At 48.7% G+C, this 19520-nt stretch overlaps 2 non-coding genes across 2 annotated transcripts; both read right to left on the reverse strand.

The window, feature by feature from the left end:
• Positions 1–2868: 2868 nt before the first annotated feature.
• Positions 2869–2940, reverse strand: TRNAP-AGG (transfer RNA proline (anticodon AGG)). Its single transcript has one exon. It is a non-coding gene; the product is annotated as a tRNA-Pro (tRNA).
• Positions 2941–13619: 10679 nt separating this feature from the next.
• TRNAP-AGG (transfer RNA proline (anticodon AGG)) lies at positions 13620–13691 on the reverse strand. The gene has a single exon. It is a non-coding gene; the product is annotated as a tRNA-Pro (tRNA).
• Between the last annotated feature and the right edge of the window lie 5829 nt (positions 13692–19520).

A 19520-nucleotide genomic window follows, 5' to 3' on the forward strand; every position in this document is an offset into this window, starting at 1 on the left:
TCCCAACAACACCCATTGCACGCCCCTTCCAGGGAACGCGCTGTGTGCTAAGGGGCCGTATTTACAAGGTGGTGTTAAGCCACAAAAAGTGGCTGAACGCCATCTTGTAAATACCGCGCAGTGCATAGTGCCACCGGAGGCGTCACTAAAAGTGATGCTCCGGTGGCGATAGGGCCTTGTAAGTCTGGCACTTTATTTGCTCAAGGTGTGTGTTCTTGGTGAGGGCAGGAAAGCTATTTTCGCTCTCGTACCTTCCTTCCTTGGCTGGCTTGAATGCTGTAGGCTCAGGCTTCATTGCAAAGGTCAAACAGTGAGCAACTGACTGCCGTAAGCTGGCGCAACTCCTCTTGGTGAGCTGTGACAGATGCCCCAGGAGCGTAGTACCTCTCGATGGTGAGGGATAGACACAGTCTCTTTTATCTCAGCTTGCCTGTCAGGTGAGGCAGGAAATGCAAATACTGTGAAAAAGCCCAGCGACTCGAACCAGGGACCTTTCGCATGTGAGGTGCGCATGATAACCACTACACTACACAAGCAGACACACTTGCCGGCTTGCTTCATGTGGCTATGCATTGTACTGGAACCACCACACTATGGAAACAGACACACCTGCTTGCTTTATGTGGCTATGCATTGGACTGGGATGCAAGGATGAGGGCCAATGTTCATGACGCTCAAAGCTGAGCCTTCCGGAACACAATCTCTTCCCTTGGAAGAAAGGAACTGGGATCACTTTCATTCCAAGAGGTGATTTCAGAACTGGACCCGAAATTACCATGGAGAAGCACTGTGCATTTAATGTTCCTACGAGCACTGCTGCTCCAGCACAGAAAAGCAGTTGCAAAGAAATCTCGCATACCTTCATGATGCTGAACCGTCTCGACGCCAGTATAAAGCATGTATTGCATTGCAACATGACATCTTACAAGAGTGAAAAGCAGAAATACTCCTGTTTAAAACACAGACTGAACCTATAAAGGTAGGGGTTTGTCTGGGATTTGAACCGAGGTCCTCTCACACCCGAAGCGAGAATCATACCCCTATACCAACTAGACTGCCGCTGCATAGTCATTTGAAACATCTTCTGAAGCGTCTTTCAGAAAAGCAGGGCCATTTGGAGGCTCTCTCTCTCTAAGCGTGCCATAGCAATTGATGTTTTCTGTCAAGGATTTTTTGTTTGTCTCTAGCAAGGCAAGAGGTAGTCAAAATGCCCTGTGCCAGTGAGCTGAACTAGGGGACTGATGTGAAAAGCAGACCCTTTCTGGTAGTTGTAACCCGCTGCTAGTCATGGACCCTTGCACCTTAGATTTCCCAACCAGAAGCACTGAAGGGCCTGCTAGCTCTTGAGCCAGAGGAGCATGCCTCTTGGATTCAAGCACACTTGCTCGGTCAGCGCTCGATCAGGCTCGATCAGGCGAGATTTATATTAGTGGCTCATAGGCCTGAAACACTCACCTGGGAGACGCAGGGTGGCTGATTTCCCGGAATGGCCCTTGATGGGGAAATCACCTCCTTTCCCCCGCCTCATTTCAGAATTGTGTGCTAGTCGCAAGACAGTGTTCAGGGGTTCATGGGTACTGCCTACTCCCAGCTGCCTCTCTGTCTTCTTCATGTAAATTGCAAGTCACGAGGAGGCACCATTGCCAATATGCTCCGCCCACCTAACCAAGAAACCTAGTTTGAGCTTGTCTGCCTGTGTTGTTGCAGGGGCAGAGTCTTCTTTGCCCAAAAGGTGGCATGAGAGCCTCACTTCAAACGATAGAATCAACTGCTTAAGTAGAAACCAGCATGGTAGTTACTGTCATAAAGTGCAGCTCTAACAGAAGGTGTGCCTGAGACGCCCCTTCCAGTAATACACAGAATTTTGATTGAGGGCCCAGCCGATGGGTTGGTGGATTTCTCCTCACATGCCACAGCAGCTTCCAAAGATAGTGGTGTGAGGAGCTGGCTCTGCAAGCAGAGCAAGATTTAAGGGAAGAAAATACACCTGTCAGAAGTGGGATTTGAACCCACGCCTCCATGAAGAGACCAGAAGGCTCAGCTTCACTGAAGATCAAGCTCTCTTGAGTCTGGCGCCTTAGACCACTCGGCCATCCTGACAGCCAAAACAGTGTGCAGGTCGGACTCTTCAGTCTGCACTTGTTGATTTTGCCGCTTGCAATGTTCCTATCAAAGTCACAGCTTTAAAGGCCCCACAATATAACATGGCCAAGAAAAAAAAAAAAAAACAGAACAAGAAACAATGCACATGCACGACCACCGAGGGATGCAGATAACTTTTTAGCGTCCTGCAATAGTAAAGCACGTTTTACACAGGTCACAAGTTTTTAAAGGTCATTTCTGTCTAAGTGTGCATTGAGAGAGACTGAGGTTTTAGGGAGCAAACACAAAAGCTGCTGCTGCCAAGTGTTTCTGCCCAGTCTCAAACCGGGGACTTTTCGCGTGTGAGGCGAACGTGATAACCACTACACTACAGAAACAAGCTTGCTGATTTGACTGAAGGAGCACAGTTCCCCTCATATGTTTGCACGATTTCCTCTATACTTTATCAGCAGTTGCTCGGAATGCGAGGGGTAAGTGTGAAAATTGCAGCGGTGTCGGCCAGCATGCATACACTCAGACGTCCTGAAAAATCCCATAGCTGCGGGCAGAGACAGACAAATATCTGATGCCTAAATGCCAGGAAGGAGAGCCTGTGAAATCATCACACAGGGCGCACTGAGAGCAAGCAGGAAGGAAGCCAAGGCATTGTAATCCATTTTTCGCCTGAGGCAAAAAATATGTTTTGCGCAACAATGCTTCGAGTAAAATGAGAAATGTTGAGGGGTTGTGTATTTTGAGCAGGATTTGATTGTTTTCCGCTAAAATGGGCTCGTCCGGGATTTGAACCCAGGACCTCTCGCACCCTAAGCGAGAATCATACCCCTAGACCAACGAGCCTGGGCACAGAAATGCAACGGCTCCGACCCTGCTCGGAGGATTGGTGACAGAGAGTGGGAGACTACATCCCAAAGCAAGAAACTGCACATGGTGCTCTCTTTTGCAGTACGACTAGAGTCATTTGCATGGTCTTCATCGAACATGACATAAAAAGCCTCTATCCTTTAGACATTTTGGCCCAGATTTACAAGAAAATGACTAAGCGCGACGCTGTGCCAAATTTGCAAGCCCCACGTGCCGTCATTTTCAAAATGCAGGAAAGCGCCGTATTTAGTAGAATACAGCGCACCCCTGTGCTTCCCCCTGCGCCAGCTCTAAATTAGCTGCTGAGCGCCAACGCAGCCGTTCTTGCACCATGGTACAAGGATGACTGCGTTGAGGGGGAAATAGTTTTTGTGCAGGAAGGGACACCTTCCTGCCCAAAAAAAAAATCTTCAATGGTGATTTGCTCTTACTTCTATGTGTGCTGCAGAATGCATCACACATAGCAAGAGCAAAAACAAGGAGAAATGAAAACATTTCTCCTCAGTGCGCCACTCTAACGACACCCCTGGGATGGCGTTGGATTTTGGCGCTGACGCAGATTTACGCCAACTCCTAAATCTGGAGCAGCATCAAAATGCTATGGTGTTGCTGTGGCACACTCCCAACAACACCCATTGCACGCCCCTTCCAGGGAACGCGCTGCGTGCTAAGGGGCCGTATTTACAAGGTGGTGTTAAGCCACAAAAAGTGGCTGAACGCCATCTTGTAAATACCGCGCAGTGCATAGTGCCACCGGGGCGTCACTAAAAGTGATGCTCCGGTGGCGATAGGGCCTTGTAAGTCTGGCACTTTATTTGCTCAAGGTGTGTGTTCTTGGTGAGGGCAGGAAAGCTATTTTCGCTCTCGTACCTTCCTTCCTTGGCTGGCTTGAATGCTGTAGGCTCAGGCTTCATTGCAAAGGTCAAACAGTGAGCAACTGACTGCCGTAAGCTGGCGCAACTCCTCTTGGTGAGCTGTGACAGATGCCCCAGGAGCGTAGTACCTCACGATGGTGAGGGATAGACACAGTCTCTTTTATCTCAGCTTGCCTGTCAGGTGAGGCAGGAAATGCAAATACTGTGAAAAAGCCCAGCGACTCGAACCAGGGACCTTTCGCATGTGAGGTGCGCATGATAACCACTACACTACACAAGCAGACACACTTGCCGGCTTGCTTCATGTGGCTATGCATTGTACTGGAACCACCACACTATGGAAACAGACACACCTGCTTGCTTTATGTGGCTATGCATTTGCCTGGGATGCAAGGATGAGGGCCAATGTTCATGACGCTCAAAGCTGAGCCTTCCGGAACACAATCTCTTCCCTTGGAAGAAAGGAACTGGGATCACTTTCATTCCAAGAGGTGATTTCAGAACTGGACCCGAAATTACCATGGAGAAGCACTGTGCATTTAATGTTCCTACGAGCACTGCTGCTCCAGCACAGAAAAGCAGTTGCAAAGAAATCTCGCATACCTTCATGATGCTGAACCGTCTCGACGCCAGTATAAAGCATGTATTGCATTGCAACATGACATCTTACAAGAGTGAAAAGCAGAAATACTCCTGTTTAAAACACAGACTGAACCTATAAAGGTAGGGGTTTGTCTGGGATTTGAACCGAGGTCCTCTCACACCCGAAGCGAGAATCATACCCCTATACCAACTAGACTGCCGCTGCATAGTCATTTGAAACATCTTCTGAAGCGTCTTTCAGAAAAGCAGGGCCATTTGGAGGCTCTCTCTCTCTAAGCGTGCCATAGCAATTGATGTTTTCTGTCAAGGATTTTTTGTTTGTCTCTAGCAAGGCAAGAGGTAGTCAAAATGCCCTGTGCCAGTGAGCTGAACTAGGGGACTGATGTGAAAAGCAGACCCTTTCTGGTAGTTGTAACCCGCTGCTAGTCATGGACCCTTGCACCTTAGATTTCCCAACCAGAAGCACTGAAGGGCCTGCTAGCTCTTGAGCCAGAGGAGCATGCCTCTTGGATTCAAGCACACTTGCTCGGTCAGCGCTCGATCAGGCTCGATCAGGCGAGATTTATATTAGTGGCTCATAGGCCTGAAACACTCACCTGGGAGACGCAGGGTGGCTGATTTCCCGGAATGGCCCTTGATGGGGAAATCACCTCCTTTCCCCCGCCTCATTTCAGAATTGTGTGCTAGTCGCAAGACAGTGTTCAGGGGTTCATGGGTACTGCCTACTCCCAGCTGCCTCTCTGTCTTCTTCATGTAAATTGCAAGTCACGAGGAGGCACCATTGCCAATATGCTCCGCCCACCTAACCAAGAAACCTAGTTTGAGCTTGTCTGCCTGTGTTGTTGCAGGGGCAGAGTCTTCTTTGCCCAAAAGGTGGCAGGAGAGCCTCACTTCAAACGATAGAATCAACTGCTTAAGTAGAAACCAGCATGGTAGTTACTGTCATAAAGTGCAGCTCTAACAGAAGGTGTGCCTGAGACGCCCCTTCCAGTAATACACAGAATTTTGATTGAGGGCCCAGCCGATGGGTTGGTGGATTTCTCCTCACATGCCACAGCAGCTTCCAAAGATAGTGGTGTGAGGAGCTGGCTCTGCAAGCAGAGCAAGATTTAAGGGAAGAAAATACACCTGTCAGAAGTGGGATTTGAACCCACGCCTCCATGAAGAGACCAGAAGGCTCAGCTTCACTGAAGATCAAGCTCTCTTGAGTCTGGCGCCTTAGACCACTCGGCCATCCTGACAGCCAAAACAGTGTGCAGGTCGGACTCTTCAGTCTGCACTTGTTGATTTTGCCGCTTGCAATGTTCCTATCAAAGTCACAGCTTTAAAGGCCCCACAATATAACATGGCCAAGAAAAAAAAAAAAAAACAGAACAAGAAACAATGCACATGCACGACCACCGAGGGATGCAGATAACTTTTTAGCGTCCTGCAATAGTAAAGCACGTTTTACACAGGTCACAAGTTTTTAAAGGTCATTTCTGTCTAAGTGTGCATTGAGAGAGACTGAGGTTTTAGGGAGCAAACACAAAAGCTGCTGCTGCCAAGTGTTTCTGCCCGGTCTCAAACCGGGGACTTTTCGCGTGTGAGGCGAACGTGATAACCACTACACTACAGAAACAAGCTTGCTGATTTGACTGAAGGAGCACAGTTCCCCTCATATGTTTGCACGATTTCCTCTATACTTTATCAGCAGTTGCTCGGAATGCGAGGGGTAAGTGTGAAAATTGCAGCGGTGTCGGCCAGCATGCATACACTCAGACGTCCTGAAAAATCCCATAGCTGCGGGCAGAGACAGACAAATATCTGATGCCTAAATGCCAGGAAGGAGAGCCTGTGAAATCATCACACAGGGCGCACTGAGAGCAAGCAGGAAGGAAGCCAAGGCATTGTAATCCATTTTTCGCCTGAGGCAAAAAATATGTTTTGCGCAACAATGCTTCGAGTAAAATGAGAAATGTTGAGGGGTTGTGTATTTTGAGCAGGATTTGATTGTTTTCCGCTAAAATGGGCTCGTCCGCGATTTGAACCCGGGACCTCTCGCACCCTAAGCGAGAATCATACCCCTAGACCAACGAGCCTGGTCACAGAAATGCAACGGCTCCGACCCTGCTCGGAGGATTGGTGACAGAGAGTGGGAGACTACATCCCAAAGCAAGAAACTGCACATGGTGCTCTCTTTTGCAGTACGACTAGAGTCATTTGCATGGTCTTCATCGAACATGACATAAAAAGCCTCTATCCTTTAGACATTTTGGCCCAGATTTACAAGAAAATGACTAAGCGCGACGCTGTGCCAAATTTGCAAGCCCCACGTGCCGTCATTTTCAAAATGCAGGAAAGCGCCGTATTTAGTAGAATACAGCGCACCCCTGTGCTTCCCCCTGCGCCAGCTCTAAATTAGCTGCTGAGCGCCAACGCAGCCGTTCTTGCACCATGGTACAAGGATGACTGCGTTGAGGGGGAAATTGTTTTTGTGCAGGAAGGGAAACCTTCCTGCCCCAAAAAAAAATCTTCAATGGTGATTTGCTCTTACTTCTATGTGTGCTGCAGAATGCATCACACATAGAAAGAGCAAAAACAAGGAGAAATGAAAACATTTCTCCTCAGTGCGCCACTCTAACGACACCCCTGGGATGGCGTTGGATTTTGGCGCTGACGCAGATTTACGCCAACTCCTAAATCTGGAGCAGCATCAAAATGCTATGGTGTTGCTGTGGCACACTCCCAACAACACCCATTGCACGCCCCTTCCAGGGAACGCGCTGTGTGCTAAGGGGCCGTATTTACAAGGTGGTGTTAAGCCACAAAAAGTGGCTGAACGCCATCTTGTAAATACCGCGCAGTGCATAGTGCCACCGGAGGCGTCACTAAAAGTGATGCTCCGGTGGCGATAGGGCCTTGTAAGTCTGGCACTTTATTTGCTCAAGGTGTGTGTTCTTGGTGAGGGCAGGAAAGCTATTTTCGCTCTCGTACCTTCCTTCCTTGGCTGGCTTGAATGCTGTAGGCTCAGGCTTCATTGCAAAGGTCAAACAGTGAGCAACTGACTGCCGTAAGCTGGCGCAACTCCTCTTGGTGAGCTGTGACAGATGCCCCAGGAGCGTAGTACCTCTCGATGGTGAGGGATAGACACAGTCTCTTTTATCTCAGCTTGCCTGTCAGGTGAGGCAGGAAATGCAAATACTGTGAAAAAGCCCAGCGACTCGAACCAGGGACCTTTCGCATGTGAGGTGCGCATGATAACCACTACACTACACAAGCAGACACACTTGCCGGCTTGCTTCATGTGGCTATGCATTGTACTGGAACCACCACACTATGGAAACAGACACACCTGCTTGCTTTATGTGGCTATGCATTGGACTGGGATGCAAGGATGAGGGCCAATGTTCATGACGCTCAAAGCTGAGCCTTCCGGAACACAATCTCTTCCCTTGGAAGAAAGGAACTGGGATCACTTTCATTCCAAGAGGTGATTTCAGAACTGGACCCGAAATTACCATGGAGAAGCACTGTGCATTTAATGTTCCTACGAGCACTGCTGCTCCAGCACAGAAAAGCAGTTGCAAAGAAATCTCGCATACCTTCATGATGCTGAACCGTCTCGACGCCAGTATAAAGCATGTATTGCATTGCAACATGACATCTTACAAGAGTGAAAAGCAGAAATACTCCTGTTTAAAACACAGACTGAACCTATAAAGGTAGGGGTTTGTCTGGGATTTGAACCGAGGTCCTCTCACACCCGAAGCGAGAATCATACCCCTATACCAACTAGACTGCCGCTGCATAGTCATTTGAAACATCTTCTGAAGCGTCTTTCAGAAAAGCAGGGCCATTTGGAGGCTCTCTCTCTCTAAGCGTGCCATAGCAATTGATGTTTTCTGTCAAGGATTTTTTGTTTGTCTCTAGCAAGGCAAGAGGTAGTCAAAATGCCCTGTGCCAGTGAGCTGAACTAGGGGACTGATGTGAAAAGCAGACCCTTTCTGGTAGTTGTAACCCGCTGCTAGTCATGGACCCTTGCACCTTAGATTTCCCAACCAGAAGCACTGAAGGGCCTGCTAGCTCTTGAGCCAGAGGAGCATGCCTCTTGGATTCAAGCACACTTGCTCGGTCAGCGCTCGATCAGGCTCGATCAGGCGAGATTTATATTAGTGGCTCATAGGCCTGAAACACTCACCTGGGAGACGCAGGGTGGCTGATTTCCCGGAATGGCCCTTGATGGGGAAATCACCTCCTTTCCCCCGCCTCATTTCAGAATTGTGTGCTAGTCGCAAGACAGTGTTCAGGGGTTCATGGGTACTGCCTACTCCCAGCTGCCTCTCTGTCTTCTTCATGTAAATTGCAAGTCACGAGGAGGCACCATTGCCAATATGCTCCGCCCACCTAACCAAGAAACCTAGTTTGAGCTTGTCTGCCTGTGTTGTTGCAGGGGCAGAGTCTTCTTTGCCCAAAAGGTGGCATGAGAGCCTCACTTCAAACGATAGAATCAACTGCTTAAGTAGAAACCAGCATGGTAGTTACTGTCATAAAGTGCAGCTCTAACAGAAGGTGTGCCTGAGACGCCCCTTCCAGTAATACACAGAATTTTGATTGAGGGCCCAGCCGATGGGTTGGTGGATTTCTCCTCACATGCCACAGCAGCTTCCAAAGATAGTGGTGTGAGGAGCTGGCTCTGCAAGCAGAGCAAGATTTAAGGGAAGAAAATACACCTGTCAGAAGTGGGATTTGAACCCACGCCTCCATGAAGAGACCAGAAGGCTCAGCTTCACTGAAGATCAAGCTCTCTTGAGTCTGGCGCCTTAGACCACTCGGCCATCCTGACAGCCAAAACAGTGTGCAGGTCGGACTCTTCAGTCTGCACTTGTTGATTTTGCCGCTTGCAATGTTCCTATCAAAGTCACAGCTTTAAAGGCCCCACAATATAACATGGCCAAGAAAAAAAAAAAAAAACAGAACAAGAAACAATGCACATGCACGACCACCGAGGGATGCAGATAACTTTTTAGCGTCCTGCAATAGTAAAGCACGTTTTACACAGGTCACAAGTTTTTAAAGGTCATTTCTGTCTAAGTGTGCATTGAGAGAGACTGAGGTTTTAGGGAGCAAACACAAAAGCTGCTGCTGCCAAGTGTTTCTGCCCGGTCTCAAACCGGGGACTTTTCGCGTGTGAGGCGAACGTGATAACCACTACACTACAGAAACAAGCTTGCTGATTTGACTGAAGGAGCACAGTTCCCCTCATATGTTTGCACGATTTCCTCTATACTTTATCAGCAGTTGCTCGGAATGCGAGGGGTAAGTGTGAAAATTGCAGCGGTGTCGGCCAGCATGCATACACTCAGACGTCCTGAAAAATCCCATAGCTGCGGGCAGAGACAGACAAATATCTGATGCCTAAATGCCAGGAAGGAGAGCCTGTGAAATCATCACACAGGGCGCACTGAGAGCAAGCAGGAAGGAAGCCAAGGCATTGTAATCCATTTTTCGCCTGAGGCAAAAAATATGTTTTGCGCAACAATGCTTCGAGTAAAATGAGAAATGTTGAGGGGTTGTGTATTTTGAGCAGGATTTGATTGTTTTCCGCTAAAATGGGCTCGTCCGCGATTTGAACCCGGGACCTCTCGCACCCTAAGCGAGAATCATACCCCTAGACCAACGAGCCTGGTCACAGAAATGCAACGGCTCCGACCCTGCTCGGAGGATTGGTGACAGAGAGTGGGAGACTACATCCCAAAGCAAGAAACTGCACATGGTGCTCTCTTTTGCAGTACGACTAGAGTCATTTGCATGGTCTTCATCGAACATGACATAAAAAGCCTCTATCCTTTAGACATTTTGGCCCAGATTTACAAGAAAATGACTAAGCGCGACGCTGTGCCAAATTTGCAAGCCCCACGTGCCGTCATTTTCAAAATGCAGGAAAGCGCCGTATTTAGTAGAATACAGCGCACCCCTGTGCTTCCCCCTGCGCCAGCTCTAAATTAGCTGCTGAGCGCCAACGCAGCCGTTCTTGCACCATGGTACAAGGATGACTGCGTTGAGGGGGAAATTGTTTTTGTGCAGGAAGGGAAACCTTCCTGCCCCAAAAAAAAATCTTCAATGGTGATTTGCTCTTACTTCTATGTGTGCTGCAGAATGCATCACACATAGAAAGAGCAAAAACAAGGAGAAATGAAAACATTTCTCCTCAGTGCGCCACTCTAACGACACCCCTGGGATGGCGTTGGATTTTGGCGCTGACGCAGATTTACGCCAACTCCTAAATCTGGAGCAGCATCAAAATGCTATGGTGTTGCTGTGGCACACTCCCAACAACACCCATTGCACGCCCCTTCCAGGGAACGCGCTGTGTGCTAAGGGGCCGTATTTACAAGGTGGTGTTAAGCCACAAAAAGTGGCTGAACGCCATCTTGTAAATACCGCGCAGTGCATAGTGCCACCGGAGGCGTCACTAAAAGTGATGCTCCGGTGGCGATAGGGCCTTGTAAGTCTGGCACTTTATTTGCTCAAGGTGTGTGTTCTTGGTGAGGGCAGGAAAGCTATTTTCGCTCTCGTACCTTCCTTCCTTGGCTGGCTTGAATGCTGTAGGCTCAGGCTTCATTGCAAAGGTCAAACAGTGAGCAACTGACTGCCGTAAGCTGGCGCAACTCCTCTTGGTGAGCTGTGACAGATGCCCCAGGAGCGTAGTACCTCTCGATGGTGAGGGATAGACACAGTCTCTTTTATCTCAGCTTGCCTGTCAGGTGAGGCAGGAAATGCAAATACTGTGAAAAAGCCCAGCGACTCGAACCAGGGACCTTTCGCATGTGAGGTGCGCATGATAACCACTACACTACACAAGCAGACACACTTGCCGGCTTGCTTCATGTGGCTATGCATTGTACTGGAACCACCACACTATGGAAACAGACACACCTGCTTGCTTTATGTGGCTATGCATTGGACTGGGATGCAAGGATGAGGGCCAATGTTCATGACGCTCAAAGCTGAGCCTTCCGGAACACAATCTCTTCCCTTGGAAGAAAGGAACTGGGATCACTTTCATTCCAAGAGGTGATTTCAGAACTGGACCCGAAATTACCATGGAGAAGCACTGTGCATTTAATGTTCCTACGAGCACTGCTGCTCCAGCACAGAAAAGCAGTTGCAAAGAAATCTCGCATACCTTCATGATGCTGAACCGTCTCGACGCCAGTATAAAGCATGTATTGCATTGCAACATGACATCTTACAAGAGTGAAAAGCAGAAATACTCCTGTTTAAAACACAGACTGAACCTATAAAGGTAGGGGTTTGTCTGGGATTTGAACCGAGGTCCTCTCACACCCGAAGCGAGAATCATACCCCTATACCAACTAGACTGCCGCTGCATAGTCATTTGAAACATCTTCTGAAGCGTCTTTCAGAAAAGCAGGGCCATTTGGAGGCTCTCTCTCTCTAAGCGTGCCATAGCAATTGATGTTTTCTGTCAAGGATTTTTTGTTTGTCTCTAGCAAGGCAAGAGGTAGTCAAAATGCCCTGTGCCAGTGAGCTGAACTAGGGGACTGATGTGAAAAGCAGACCCTTTCTGGTAGTTGTAACCCGCTGCTAGTCATGGACCCTTGCACCTTAGATTTCCCAACCAGAAGCACTGAAGGGCCTGCTAGCTCTTGAGCCAGAGGAGCATGCCTCTTGGATTCAAGCACACTTGCTCGGTCAGCGCTCGATCAGGCTCGATCAGGCGAGATTTATATTAGTGGCTCATAGGCCTGAAACACTCACCTGGGAGACGCAGGGTGGCTGATTTCCCGGAATGGCCCTTGATGGGGAAATCACCTCCTTTCCCCCGCCTCATTTCAGAATTGTGTGCTAGTCGCAAGACAGTGTTCAGGGGTTCATGGGTACTGCCTACTCCCAGCTGCCTCTCTGTCTTCTTCATGTAAATTGCAAGTCACGAGGAGGCACCATTGCCAATATGCTCCGCCCACCTAACCAAGAAACCTAGTTTGAGCTTGTCTGCCTGTGTTGTTGCAGGGGCAGAGTCTTCTTTGCCCAAAAGGTGGCATGAGAGCCTCACTTCAAACGATAGAATCAACTGCTTAAGTAGAAACCAGCATGGTAGTTACTGTCATAAAGTGCAGCTCTAACAGAAGGTGTGCCTGAGACGCCCCTTCCAGTAATACACAGAATTTTGATTGAGGGCCCAGCCGATGGGTTGGTGGATTTCTCCTCACATGCCACAGCAGCTTCCAAAGATAGTGGTGTGAGGAGCTGGCTCTGCAAGCAGAGCAAGATTTAAGGGAAGAAAATACACCTGTCAGAAGTGGGATTTGAACCCACGCCTCCATGAAGAGACCAGAAGGCTCAGCTTCACTGAAGATCAAGCTCTCTTGAGTCTGGCGCCTTAGACCACTCGGCCATCCTGACAGCCAAAACAGTGTGCAGGTCGGACTCTTCAGTCTGCACTTGTTGATTTTGCCGCTTGCAATGTTCCTATCAAAGTCACAGCTTTAAAGGCCCCACAATATAACATGGCCAAGAAAAAAAAAAAAAAACAGAACAAGAAACAATGCACATGCACGACCACCGAGGGATGCAGATAACTTTTTAGCGTCCTGCAATAGTAAAGCACGTTTTACACAGGTCACAAGTTTTTAAAGGTCATTTCTGTCTAAGTGTGCATTGAGAGAGACTGAGGTTTTAGGGAGCAAACACAAAAGCTGCTGCTGCCAAGTGTTTCTGCCCAGTCTCAAACCGGGGACTTTTCGCGTGTGAGGCGAACGTGATAACCACTACACTACAGAAACAAGCTTGCTGATTTGACTGAAGGAGCACAGTTCCCCTCATATGTTTGCACGATTTCCTCTATACTTTATCAGCAGTTGCTCGGAATGCGAGGGGTAAGTGTGAAAATTGCAGCGGTGTCGGCCAGCATGCATACACTCAGACGTCCTGAAAAATCCCATAGCTGCGGGCAGAGACAGACAAATATCTGATGCCTAAATGCCAGGAAGGAGAGCCTGTGAAATCATCACACAGGGCGCACTGAGAGCAAGCAGGAAGGAAGCCAAGGCATTGTAATCCATTTTTCGCCTGAGGCAAAAAATATGTTTTGCGCAACAATGCTTCGAGTAAAATGAGAAATGTTGAGGGGTTGTGTATTTTGAGCAGGATTTGATTGTTTTCCGCTAAAATGGGCTCGTCCGGGATTTGAACCCGGGACCTCTCGCACCCTAAGCGAGAATCATACCCCTAGACCAACGAGCCTGGGCACAGAAATGCAACGGCTCCGACCCTGCTCGGAGGATTGGTGACAGAGAGTGGGAGACTACATCCCAAAGCAAGAAACTGCACATGGTGCTCTCTTTTGCAGTACGACTAGAGTCATTTGCATGGTCTTCATCGAACATGACATAAAAAGCCTCTATCCTTTAGACATTTTGGCCCAGATTTACAAGAAAATGACTAAGCGCGACGCTGTGCCAAATTTGCAAGCCCCACGTGCCGTCATTTTCAAAATGCAGGAAAGCGCCGTATTTAGTAGAATACAGCGCACCCCTGTGCTTCCCCCTGCGCCAGCTCTAAATTAGCTGCTGAGCGCCAACGCAGCCGTTCTTGCACCATGGTACAAGGATGACTGCGTTGAGGGGGAAATTGTTTTTGTGCAGGAAGGGACACCTTCCTGCCCAAAAAAAAAATCTTCAATGGTGATTTGCTCTTACTTCTATGTGTGCTGCAGAATGCATCACACATAGCAAGAGCAAAAACAAGGAGAAATGAAAACATTTCTCCTCAGTGCGCCACTCTAACGACACCCCTGGGATGGCGTTGGATTTTGGCGCTGACGCAGATTTACGCCAACTCCTAAATCTGGAGCAGCATCAAAATGCTATGGTGTTGCTGTGGCACACTCCCAACAACACCCATTGCACGCCCCTTCCAGGGAACGCGCTGCGTGCTAAGGGGCCGTATTTACAAGGTGGTGTTAAGCCACAAAAAGTGGCTGAACGCCATCTTGTAAATACCGCGCAGTGCATAGTGCCACCGGGGCGTCACTAAAAGTGATGCTCCGGTGGCGATAGGGCCTTGTAAGTCTGGCACTTTATTTGCTCAAGGTGTGTGTTCTTGGTGAGGGCAGGAAAGCTATTTTCGCTCTCGTACCTTCCTTCCTTGGCTGGCTTGAATGCTGTAGGCTCAGGCTTCATTGCAAAGGTCAAACAGTGAGCAACTGACTGCCGTAAGCTGGCGCAACTCCTCTTGGTGAGCTGTGACAGATGCCCCAGGAGCGTAGTACCTCACGATGGTGAGGGATAGACACAGTCTCTTTTATCTCAGCTTGCCTGTCAGGTGAGGCAGGAAATGCAAATACTGTGAAAAAGCCCAGCGACTCGAACCAGGGACCTTTCGCATGTGAGGTGCGCATGATAACCACTACACTACACAAGCAGACACACTTGCCGGCTTGCTTCATGTGGCTATGCATTGTACTGGAACCACCACACTATGGAAACAGACACACCTGCTTGCTTTATGTGGCTATGCATTTGCCTGGGATGCAAGGATGAGGGCCAATGTTCATGACGCTCAAAGCTGAGCCTTCCGGAACACAATCTCTTCCCTTGGAAGAAAGGAACTGGGATCACTTTCATTCCAAGAGGTGATTTCAGAACTGGACCCGAAATTACCATGGAGAAGCACTGTGCATTTAATGTTCCTACGAGCACTGCTGCTCCAGCACAGAAAAGCAGTTGCAAAGAAATCTCGCATACCTTCATGATGCTGAACCGTCTCGACGCCAGTATAAAGCATGTATTGCATTGCAACATGACATCTTACAAGAGTGAAAAGCAGAAATACTCCTGTTTAAAACACAGACTGAACCTATAAAGGTAGGGGTTTGTCTGGGATTTGAACCGAGGTCCTCTCACACCCGAAGCGAGAATCATACCCCTATACCAACTAGACTGCCGCTGCATAGTCATTTGAAACATCTTCTGAAGCGTCTTTCAGAAAAGCAGGGCCATTTGGAGGCTCTCTCTCTCTAAGCGTGCCATAGCAATTGATGTTTTCTGTCAAGGATTTTTTGTTTGTCTCTAGCAAGGCAAGAGGTAGTCAAAATGCCCTGTGCCAGTGAGCTGAACTAGGGGACTGATGTGAAAAGCAGACCCTTTCTGGTAGTTGTAACCCGCTGCTAGTCATGGACCCTTGCACCTTAGATTTCCCAACCAGAAGCACTGAAGGGCCTGCTAGCTCTTGAGCCAGAGGAGCATGCCTCTTGGATTCAAGCACACTTGCTCGGTCAGCGCTCGATCAGGCTCGATCAGGCGAGATTTATATTAGTGGCTCATAGGCCTGAAACACTCACCTGGGAGACGCAGGGTGGCTGATTTCCCGGAATGGCCCTTGATGGGGAAATCACCTCCTTTCCCCCGCCTCATTTCAGAATTGTGTGCTAGTCGCAAGACAGTGTTCAGGGGTTCATGGGTACTGCCTACTCCCAGCTGCCTCTCTGTCTTCTTCATGTAAATTGCAAGTCACGAGGAGGCACCATTGCCAATATGCTCCGCCCACCTAACCAAGAAACCTAGTTTGAGCTTGTCTGCCTGTGTTGTTGCAGGGGCAGAGTCTTCTTTGCCCAAAAGGTGGCAGGAGAGCCTCACTTCAAACGATAGAATCAACTGCTTAAGTAGAAACCAGCATGGTAGTTACTGTCATAAAGTGCAGCTCTAACAGAAGGTGTGCCTGAGACGCCCCTTCCAGTAATACACAGAATTTTGATTGAGGGCCCAGCCGATGGGTTGGTGGATTTCTCCTCACATGCCACAGCAGCTTCCAAAGATAGTGGTGTGAGGAGCTGGCTCTGCAAGCAGAGCAAGATTTAAGGGAAGAAAATACACCTGTCAGAAGTGGGATTTGAACCCACGCCTCCATGAAGAGACCAGAAGGCTCAGCTTCACTGAAGATCAAGCTCTCTTGAGTCTGGCGCCTTAGACCACTCGGCCATCCTGACAGCCAAAACAGTGTGCAGGTCGGACTCTTCAGTCTGCACTTGTTGATTTTGCCGCTTGCAATGTTCCTATCAAAGTCACAGCTTTAAAGGCCCCACAATATAACATGGCCAAGAAAAAAAAAAAAAAACAGAACAAGAAACAATGCACATGCACGACCACCGAGGGATGCAGATAACTTTTTAGCGTCCTGCAATAGTAAAGCACGTTTTACACAGGTCACAAGTTTTTAAAGGTCATTTCTGTCTAAGTGTGCATTGAGAGAGACTGAGGTTTTAGGGAGCAAACACAAAAGCTGCTGCTGCCAAGTGTTTCTGCCCGGTCTCAAACCGGGGACTTTTCGCGTGTGAGGCGAACGTGATAACCACTACACTACAGAAACAAGCTTGCTGATTTGACTGAAGGAGCACAGTTCCCCTCATATGTTTGCACGATTTCCTCTATACTTTATCAGCAGTTGCTCGGAATGCGAGGGGTAAGTGTGAAAATTGCAGCGGTGTCGGCCAGCATGCATACACTCAGACGTCCTGAAAAATCCCATAGCTGCGGGCAGAGACAGACAAATATCTGATGCCTAAATGCCAGGAAGGAGAGCCTGTGAAATCATCACACAGGGCGCACTGAGAGCAAGCAGGAAGGAAGCCAAGGCATTGTAATCCATTTTTCGCCTGAGGCAAAAAATATGTTTTGCGCAACAATGCTTCGAGTAAAATGAGAAATGTTGAGGGGTTGTGTATTTTGAGCAGGATTTGATTGTTTTCCGCTAAAATGGGCTCGTCCGCGATTTGAACCCGGGACCTCTCGCACCCTAAGCGAGAATCATACCCCTAGACCAACGAGCCTGGTCACAGAAATGCAACGGCTCCGACCCTGCTCGGAGGATTGGTGACAGAGAGTGGGAGACTACATCCCAAAGCAAGAAACTGCACATGGTGCTCTCTTTTGCAGTACGACTAGAGTCATTTGCATGGTCTTCATCGAACATGACATAAAAAGCCTCTATCCTTTAGACATTTTGGCCCAGATTTACAAGAAAATGACTAAGCGCGACGCTGTGCCAAATTTGCAAGCCCCACGTGCCGTCATTTTCAAAATGCAGGAAAGCGCCGTATTTAGTAGAATACAGCGCACCCCTGTGCTTCCCCCTGCGCCAGCTCTAAATTAGCTGCTGAGCGCCAACGCAGCCGTTCTTGCACCATGGTACAAGGATGACTGCGTTGAGGGGGAAATTGTTTTTGTGCAGGAAGGGAAACCTTCCTGCCCCAAAAAAAAATCTTCAATGGTGATTTGCTCTTACTTCTATGTGTGCTGCAGAATGCATCACACATAGAAAGAGCAAAAACAAGGAGAAATGAAAACATTTCTCCTCAGTGCGCCACTCTAACGACACCCCTGGGATGGCGTTGGATTTTGGCGCTGACGCAGATTTACGCCAACTCCTAAATCTGGAGCAGCATCAAAATGCTATGGTGTTGCTGTGGCACACTCCCAACAACACCCATTGCACGCCCCTTCCAGGGAACGCGCTGTGTGCTAAGGGGCCGTATTTACAAGGTGGTGTTAAGCCACAAAAAGTGGCTGAACGCCATCTTGTAAATACCGCGCAGTGCATAGTGCCACCGGAGGCGTCACTAAAAGTGATGCTCCGGTGGCGATAGGGCCTTGTAAGTCTGGCACTTTATTTGCTCAAGGTGTGTGTTCTTGGTGAGGGCAGGAAAGCTATTTTCGCTCTCGTACCTTCCTTCCTTGGCTGGCTTGAATGCTGTAGGCTCAGGCTTCATTGCAAAGGTCAAACAGTGAGCAACTGACTGCCGTAAGCTGGCGCAACTCCTCTTGGTGAGCTGTGACAGATGCCCCAGGAGCGTAGTACCTCTCGATGGTGAGGGATAGACACAGTCTCTTTTATCTCAGCTTGCCTGTCAGGTGAGGCAGGAAATGCAAATACTGTGAAAAAGCCCAGCGACTCGAACCAGGGACCTTTCGCATGTGAGGTGCGCATGATAACCACTACACTACACAAGCAGACACACTTGCCGGCTTGCTTCATGTGGCTATGCATTGTACTGGAACCACCACACTATGGAAACAGACACACCTGCTTGCTTTATGTGGCTATGCATTGGACTGGGATGCAAGGATGAGGGCCAATGTTCATGACGCTCAAAGCTGAGCCTTCCGGAACACAATCTCTTCCCTTGGAAGAAAGGAACTGGGATCACTTTCATTCCAAGAGGTGATTTCAGAACTGGACCCGAAATTACCATGGAGAAGCACTGTGCATTTAATGTTCCTACGAGCACTGCTGCTCCAGCACAGAAAAGCAGTTGCAAAGAAATCTCGCATACCTTCATGATGCTGAACCGTCTCGACGCCAGTATAAAGCATGTATTGCATTGCAACATGACATCTTACAAGAGTGAAAAGCAGAAATACTCCTGTTTAAAACACAGACTGAACCTATAAAGGTAGGGGTTTGTCTGGGATTTGAACCGAGGTCCTCTCACACCCGAAGCGAGAATCATACCCCTATACCAACTAGACTGCCGCTGCATAGTCATTTGAAACATCTTCTGAAGCGTCTTTCAGAAAAGCAGGGCCATTTGGAGGCTCTCTCTCTCTAAGCGTGCCATAGCAATTGATGTTTTCTGTCAAGGATTTTTTGTTTGTCTCTAGCAAGGCAAGAGGTAGTCAAAATGCCCTGTGCCAGTGAGCTGAACTAGGGGACTGATGTGAAAAGCAGACCCTTTCTGGTAGTTGTAACCCGCTGCTAGTCATGGACCCTTGCACCTTAGATTTCCCAACCAGAAGCACTGAAGGGCCTGCTAGCTCTTGAGCCAGAGGAGCATGCCTCTTGGATTCAAGCACACTTGCTCGGTCAGCGCTCGATCAGGCTCGATCAGGCGAGATTTATATTAGTGGCTCATAGGCCTGAAACACTCACCTGGGAGACGCAGGGTGGCTGATTTCCCGGAATGGCCCTTGATGGGGAAATCACCTCCTTTCCCCCGCCTCATTTCAGAATTGTGTGCTAGTCGCAAGACAGTGTTCAGGGGTTCATGGGTACTGCCTACTCCCAGCTGCCTCTCTG

The sequence above is a fragment of the Pleurodeles waltl genome, unplaced genomic scaffold, assembly GCF_031143425.1.
Source record: "Pleurodeles waltl isolate 20211129_DDA unplaced genomic scaffold, aPleWal1.hap1.20221129 scaffold_72, whole genome shotgun sequence".
Classification (NCBI taxonomy): domain Eukaryota; kingdom Metazoa; phylum Chordata; class Amphibia; order Caudata; family Salamandridae; genus Pleurodeles; species Pleurodeles waltl.